Consider the following 7,915-nt stretch of genomic DNA (forward strand, 5'->3'; position numbering starts at 1 on the left):
TAAACAATTTGATCAAGAGAGAAGACATGAAAAAAATTATAAATAAATAAAAAACCATACTTTCTGATCTCAAGTATTGAGTTTGGGTTTTTAAAACTGGCCTTGCCAAATAGATATTAGGGCTTTGAGCTCAAATTCTGTTTTTAAGTTTAAAAATTTGGGTTCAAATAGAATAACGAAGAAACCATAAGGCCCTATTTGGTATCCTACTCAAAAAAATAAACTAAAAAACTATGATTCTTTTTAAAAACATGAGTTTTCAAATAGTGATTTTAAGATCTAAAAACTTGTTTGGTATTGAACTCCAAACTATTTTTAAGATCTAAAAAAAATGGAAATTAAAATCAGAAAATCATAAACCCTAATCCCAAATTGAAATTAACAAAAGAAAAGGAAAAAGATGTGAGGCATAAACCCAATCAATTCTGGTGGTGTGCAAGAGAGAGAGAGAGAGAAACTCTAAAACCTCACTTTTTTTTTGTTTTTAATAATAAAGGTGTTTTTGAATTTTTTTTGGGTTTGGGTTTTAAAAAATGGGCCTACCAAACAGGTTTTTGGGGCAAATCTGTTTTTGAGTTTCTAAAATTGGATCTAAATAGGATACCAAATGGGCCCTAATTTTCTTAACAACTTGTGTCTAATGGGTTTCACCATTTTTGAGTTTGAATAGCTTCCCCAAGTCTATCAGCCACAACAACCACACCTCTCTTCTTTGGGCGATTATCTAGTGAGAACAATAAATGAGAATTTTATATAAGAACACCATTGGATTAAATTGAACGATTAAGATTAAAACATGGTTTTAATAGGTTTCACATACAAACGGGTAAAACAAAACCCATATACCCAATTGAGACCCATCAGACATCTCCTCTTTTTCTTCAATTTTCCCTCTTCGTCCCTACCTGCACTACACATCTCATCTTTGACTTGTCTATCTCCATCTTCTTCTTCGACCTGTTTATCTCCATCTTCTTCTTCCTCACTCTCCAACCATTTTCTCTATACCAACCAAGGATTAAAATATCGGCCGTGGCCTCCAATTTACGGATATTTCGGGGGATATATCGTTATCATTTTAGGTATCGGAAAAAATCAACAAAAATGACAGATATAAGCATTGAAATACATAATTTTGGTCTAAAACTTTCATAGATGTTATGTACATTATCAATGAATGTATTGAACAAATAAAACTCAAAATTTACTAATAATAAGATATACATATGATGAAATATAAGTGGTATGTAATGCGCATTAATGAAAAGTTTGAAAATAAAATGTTTATTAGAATGAATAAACCATGCATAAATTCATAGTTTATTTAAACATTAGATTACAATTTAGATAAGTGTCCAACTACATAAATGAAGAGCTCCTATGAGGTTTAAAAAATGAGGAACAACCATCTAGATTCATACAATAGTCATACCAAGTCATGTAACCCGAGCAGTTTATAAGCCATGTTTGAACATGGTGCACATATGTCTCTCTTGAGCTCCCTATTGTCCTTCCATATATGGGATAGTTATGATTAACCCAACTAGTAGGTCCATAATCTGTTTCATCATCTTGAGCTCCATAACTAGTTCCACTATAATCAGATATGACATTAACCATAGCCATCATAAGATTCATTTGAGTTAGTACTAGGTCTAGTTCCTATGCTCATAGATCCAAAACTGATCGCCATGTCATCTTCAGATGGATTGATTGGTTGGCTTCTTTTCCTTGAGTATTGCTTCCCAATTGCGTCAATGCCAGGTCCAGCTTCTCTGCATCCATGATCCTCATCTTGGGTGGCATGAGTAAAATCAGCCTCGATAGTAAATGGGCTATATTGTCTTCCTTCTTCATTACCTCTTGATCCAGCATTACTTCCTCCATCATTATCTGACGAATTGGATGAACTTTCCTTTCTACTAGTACTGGCATCATCTCTCAAGGGACGTCTTTCACCTTGCCGAGGTCCAAGCATATCCCTTTCAAATGATGAAGTATCTCCACTCCTAACATCTTCAGATATGACTCTATCAACATCAACTCCTTCTTGGGCAACATGTTGTGCTTTAACGGCATCAAGGTTGCCTTGTTCATCATCCAAGTGAGCTATCATAATCCATTGTTGAATTGGATTATTATCATCATCAGATGGTTGCCCTGCAATGTCAAGAAGGTCTATGTAGTCATTTTTTGCAACCTTGTTCATTTCGGCCTCTTCATCACGTAGCTTAAGTTTCATATTATAATAGCAAAAAACAATCTTTTCCAGCCTAGTATATGCAAGACGGTTCCTTTGTTTCGTGTGAATAAGAGCAAATGTACTCCAATTTCGCTCACACGCCGATGATGATGCTGTCTGTGACAATATACGCATAGCAATTTTTTACAAGTTCAGGGCAGAATCACCATGAAGATTCCACCATTCTGCTGGAGGGATCAATTTTCTTGATTTGACAGCCATCTCAGTGCGAAACGTCTTTCTACAGTCTTTAAAATTTATCACATGGATTCACAATGTTTTGTGTTCAATATGCATAAAACTAAACTTAATGAGGAAGACATTGTTTTGTGTTCACTTACCTCGGCCCCAAATGCTTGCAAACCTCTATCCCCAGTTGGATTCAACCTTTCAAAGTAACTCTTTATTGTGGCCAACCCTTGTTTCGTATTGATATCTAGGGTTCAAGTAGTGGGCTACAAATATGAAGATTAGTTAATGCCCGTTGTATAAATTTAAAAATTGATGCACGTTTTTACTAAAAGATTAAAACATACCAGCTTGATGTAATGGACGAGATAATGTGACATCCCATCTGTGATTGATGATTTTGAGAATCCATTTTTTTCCCTTCAACTTAGAAATCTTCTCTTTCATTATGTGAAACATATCATATAAGATAGGCATGGTCGGAACTATCTCTGTGTCAACAATTCGCAGGATGCTATACAAAAGCTTATAGATGGATTGCACTCCTTCCATGGTATCCCATAATCTATGATCAAGTACTCGACTTTCAATTCTCTTCCCCTATTCTGATTCACTGAATCGACTATTATACCATTCCTCACTTGTAAAAAGTTGCATAAGCCCAGCTTTCTTATTTAAGATGCTATTGATGGTGATGTAGTTTGTCGCAAACCGAGTTGCACCGGGTCAGACCAAATCTCCTTGACAGAAGATCCTCATCTGAGCCAATAGCCAACCATGATTGTAAATGTAGTTGGTTAATTTCCTAGCTTTATTTATGACATTAGCCACAGACTCTTGCTTCCCAATATCTTCAAATATTAGATCAATGCAATGTGCAGCACAAAGAGTCCAATAAATAAGGTACCGCTCCATCATCATCTCTCCAGCCTTAACAAAGGCTGAACCATTGTCGGTGACAATATGAACAACATTCGACGGCCCAACCTCTTTGATGACATCCTTCAACAATTTGGCGAAGTACTTTGCATCCTTGGTTTTATCTGAAGCATCCACTGATTTCAAAAAAATTGTTTTCCTGTTTGAGTAGACCATGAAATTTATTGTGGACAACCTCGTCGGCTTGCATCCATACACGCCCCAATCTTCCTTTACCTTTTCCACATAGGCTTGCATGTCTGTGTGTTCCATATCTAAGTACTTATGCTTTATTTCATACGATGATGGTGTGGCTATGCCTTGACCTAATATAATCGAACTCATATTAGCAATTGGTGTGTTTAGAATATTTAAGTTCAAGAAAGGAAAGTCATAAGGAATAAAGCAAAACCTGCTTGTTGGGTTGCAACAATCATGTTCTTGAAATTAGGGGAACTTGCTTTTTGAAGAGCCACATTATCAAGTATGAAGAATTTGTTGTAGTATCTTCCAAGTACCTCTACTGAGTTTCTCATCATGCCTTTGGTTGTTCTCTATTTTGCTCTAGTGTTCTTGTGTGGCATTGGTACTGGAGGAGATCAGAGTGGGTCTCGAAGGCTTTGAGTGCGACGGTATTGCGGTTGACTACTACCACTTGCTCCCCCTGAAAATCGTTTGCTTCCCATTCCGTAAACTCCTCCTTGTCTAAACTGTTCTTCTTGCTTCGACGCTCTAATGGCAGCAAGGTAATCTTCTTTCTCCGTACGGTGCATGTCTGGAGGATATGCATATCCATCCTCATCACCACCATCATCATCATCAACAGGATTGCTACTTTTATTGCCCATGTATCCCTCTCTTGTCGTAGATCTTATGTTTTCTTCAATAGATTTCTTATGTTGTTTGCTAGACTCTTTATCCTTTATCCATGCAATTACCTCCTTCTTAATATCTAGTGGTACTTCTTTGCACTTCTTTACACTCTTAAGTGGATCAAATCCGGCCAAATGATACTTTAACCGTGTAATTCCATCACTTTGAAATGTGGATTCACAAAATGTGCATATTGTGCCATGCTTATTGCCTTCTATTGGACGAGCATATTTCCATGCCACATCAAGACCACCAGGCACACTAGCTCCACTCAATCCACTACTACTTGCCATTTTTAATCTATCACACTTAAATATATTAAATTAACTTACAATATCAAATCTATCACAAAAATAATACAGACCATGAGGGAGAGCCACATACCTGAAACAGCAGTCAAAGAGAACTTGCAAACAAGGAAAGAAGCTCGCAAACTAAATAAAAATTGAAAAGCTCGTAGAGAAAGAAAAGAAGTGAAGATTTGGTGCCCCAAAAAAAGCAAAACAGCCTCTGATTTAAAGAGGGCTTCTCTCGTGATAACAGTGGGAAGTTTTGGGGGTTGGGGGACAATGGTATATGGGCTTTGCAGACTTTATTTTATGGATTCTAGTTAGATGATTCTCTGGCTTTGATGGAAATAAAGGTAGTCAAATTTTTTGGAGGTATATGGGCAGTGAATTGCATATTGCCAATTGCCTGACTTCAAAAAGTGAAAAAGAAACAACCAGAAAACAAAACAAATATTAAATGATAAAGAGTTCCACAAGTAGCTCAAACACATGTGCATCATTTTCTTGTGTTTGTGTGAAAATTAGGTATTAAAGATAGATTTGACCAGAAATTTAATATTTGGATTTGTGTATTTCTTTCTCTTGAGATAAGACACGTATGTCCCCTCAATTGATTGTTCATAGATTCTTCATAGTAATAATTAATGGATACTCCAAAAAATCTTTTGAATTGGATATTGCCAAAAGCCTTCACACATATCTAATCACTGTCCACATACCTCCAAAAAAATCTTTTGGGTTTCAATTTACTTCAAAACTTTTGAATTTTTTTGGGTTTTGTTATGGGTATCGGGAAATATCGAGAATATCTGCAAAATATCGGAGATATCGCACTTATTGGGGATATATCGTTGATATAGGGGAAGATATGGCCTTACCCCCCAGTATCGATATCGACAGTTGAAAATATCGATATATCAGTGTAACAACCCGGTCCTAAATAAATTATTAATTATTAATTTATTCAAGTAAAAGACTATTTTGCCCATGGAATATTTTATTAGTATAAAAGTTGACTTTTTGATCTGGAAGGAATTTGGAAATTTGAAATTGGACCGTTGCATAGAGCACGTTGAGACGAGTCTGTAGACACGTAGTGTGCTCAAATCGGAGTCGTAACGAAAAAGATACGATCAAAATACCCTCAGTGGCATAACCATAATATTTTTGAAAATGTTTTTTTTTAAAACCTGAAATTTCTCTCTCTCTCTCTCTCTCTCTCTCTCTCTCTCTCTTCCCCGTCGTGACACCCTCCCCCCCCCCCCCCGGGGTTCAGTTTTTCCGTCAATTTTCATACAGCTAGAATGCCGTTGTCCGGCCACCATTTCGGACGCCGTCACTTGCAAACTTCTCTCTCTCTCTCCTCTACCCAGCCCACCTCTTTTCTCCGGCTAGAAATCCAGCGATTGGAGGCAGCATCAAAGGAAAGAACCAGTATAAACTGCCATCCTCGCCGGTGACGTTCCGGCCACCATCTCCGGCAAGTAAGGTATGGTTTCTCACCTATTCTTCAAGCTCTAGCTGCCTGTTGGGTAGGATTTGATCGATTTTTGCGTTTAGGGTTCCGATTTGAAACCTAGGTTTTGGCCGGTTTTCAAATTGAAATTCTGGCCACTTGCCGTAGTTGAAGGAAGTGTTCCACTCGTCGAGCAGTAGCTATAGCTGGAAGGGTGGCCCTCGATTTGGAGATTTTCCGGCCACCGGTATCGCTTAGGACACCCATGCGTTGACGGCGCGTGGGCACTGTAGCAGAGGTGCATCGTGTTCCAATGCATTTTGTTTTAAAAATGAATTTTATGCAATTAAACTTTCATGGATTTATTTTAACGAATTGTTTAAGACTATTACTTTCCGAGCATGAATATTTGAATTTAAATATTTCTTAAGTATATGTTGTTATGTTTAAATGCGTATGGCTTGGAAAGTAGGAATTGAGGTGATAAACGGATTTAATGGTTTGATGAGGAATAACATGGTAGTTTTTCAAGAAAGGCATGTATTCTATTTTAAACCGCTATAGGTACCCATGTTGCCTTTGGTTATGTCAGCGTGTTTGACAGTTGCCCCACGAGTCTTAGGGACATCCGGACCGTGCGGAGTGAGGAATGCGGATGGGGTCGACTAAATGTCCCTTGAATCCTGCGAAGATTGCGGCTCAAGTCGACTTTGTGTTACCGAGGCCTGCGAGGACGTGTCACAAATTGTGACACAAGGAATTGACGGTATAATGTGGGAATTAAATGAAAAATTAAGGAATTGACGAATATATGATGGGTACACCTAGGTGGAAGAGAAATCTTTATTTTTCAATGCTTTAAACTGGTTTGATGATTTGTGTAAACGTGTGAATTGTTATATAAATATAAATATGCATGTTCGATTTCTGTACAAGTTTAGCATGTGAATTTAATTGAGTTTTCTAAATGTTTTAACAGTGGGGTTAGTATGTTCATATTCTATTTTCTAAAACTTTATTTTTGTCCACTCACATTTTTAAATGTTTTGCGCCCCCAGGCAGTAGTCGTATACCAGAGGGCCACCACAGGGCAATCACCACTCTTCCTTCATCCGTTCCACTATGTAGGATTTCTTTTGTGATCAAATTATTCTTGTAAATTGAACTGACTAGCATTGCTCTGAAAATTGCCCTAGGACCTTTGTGTAAGGTGATCGGTTCATAATTGTATATCATTTTGTACCCTTCTAGCTTATGATTTGGTTATGTTTTTGAGTTAAACTTGTGCTTTTAATCCTTTTTGTGTTTATCTTTCAGTTCATTGAGCTTTAGGTAATAATGATGGCTTTAGAGAGCATAATTCATGCAATTCAAGCATGTTAAGGCCTAATTTGGATGAATGGATGAAGAGCTTAAAGACAAACTCATTTTGGCTACAGCCCCCTGCCAGTCCAGTTCCGTAGGACATATTGCAAGCTTTGTTTCAACAACCTACATAGCTCGAATGAGGCCACATTCTTCATGAAAGTTGTTCCCATTGGTGTGTACTATGACATATCCAAAATTCAGCCCCATTGGATAAATCTGGAGTCCGTTACCTAGCAAACACAGAACCATGCTCAGGATGGATCTTATCAGCGCGGAAAATGAGTTAGCAATTTGTTTCGGCCTTAACTTCTTCCTCCGACCTTGGATTGGCCCAAATAACATATGGCTGGAAAGAAGACATTCTGAACTTCAATTTAGAGTGCTTAAAGTCCTAATTTGATTAAGAGAAGCCCAAGTTGTAAGCCCTTGAAGTTGCTGGTCATGCTGACCTCAGCATGTGCTGGTTGGATGCTTGGTCATGGTGACATGAAGATGAGCTAGGGCTGCTGGTGGGATCTATTGGTGAAGTGCATCAACCAATTCAAGATTTTCTAATACAAGTGCATCACCCAATTTAGA

General features: G+C 37.6%; 1 pseudogene; it reads right to left on the reverse strand.

Moving 5' to 3' along the window:
• Nucleotides 1–1,612: 1,612 nt before the first annotated feature.
• LOC148293692 (uncharacterized) lies at nucleotides 1,613–3,858 on the reverse strand (annotated as a pseudogene).
• Nucleotides 3,859–7,915: the final 4,057 nt, after the last annotated feature.

Source organism: Prunus avium, chromosome 6 (assembly GCF_965620075.1).
Source record: "Prunus avium chromosome 6, drPruAviu1.hap1.1, whole genome shotgun sequence".
NCBI lineage: Eukaryota > Viridiplantae > Streptophyta > Magnoliopsida > Rosales > Rosaceae > Prunus > Prunus avium.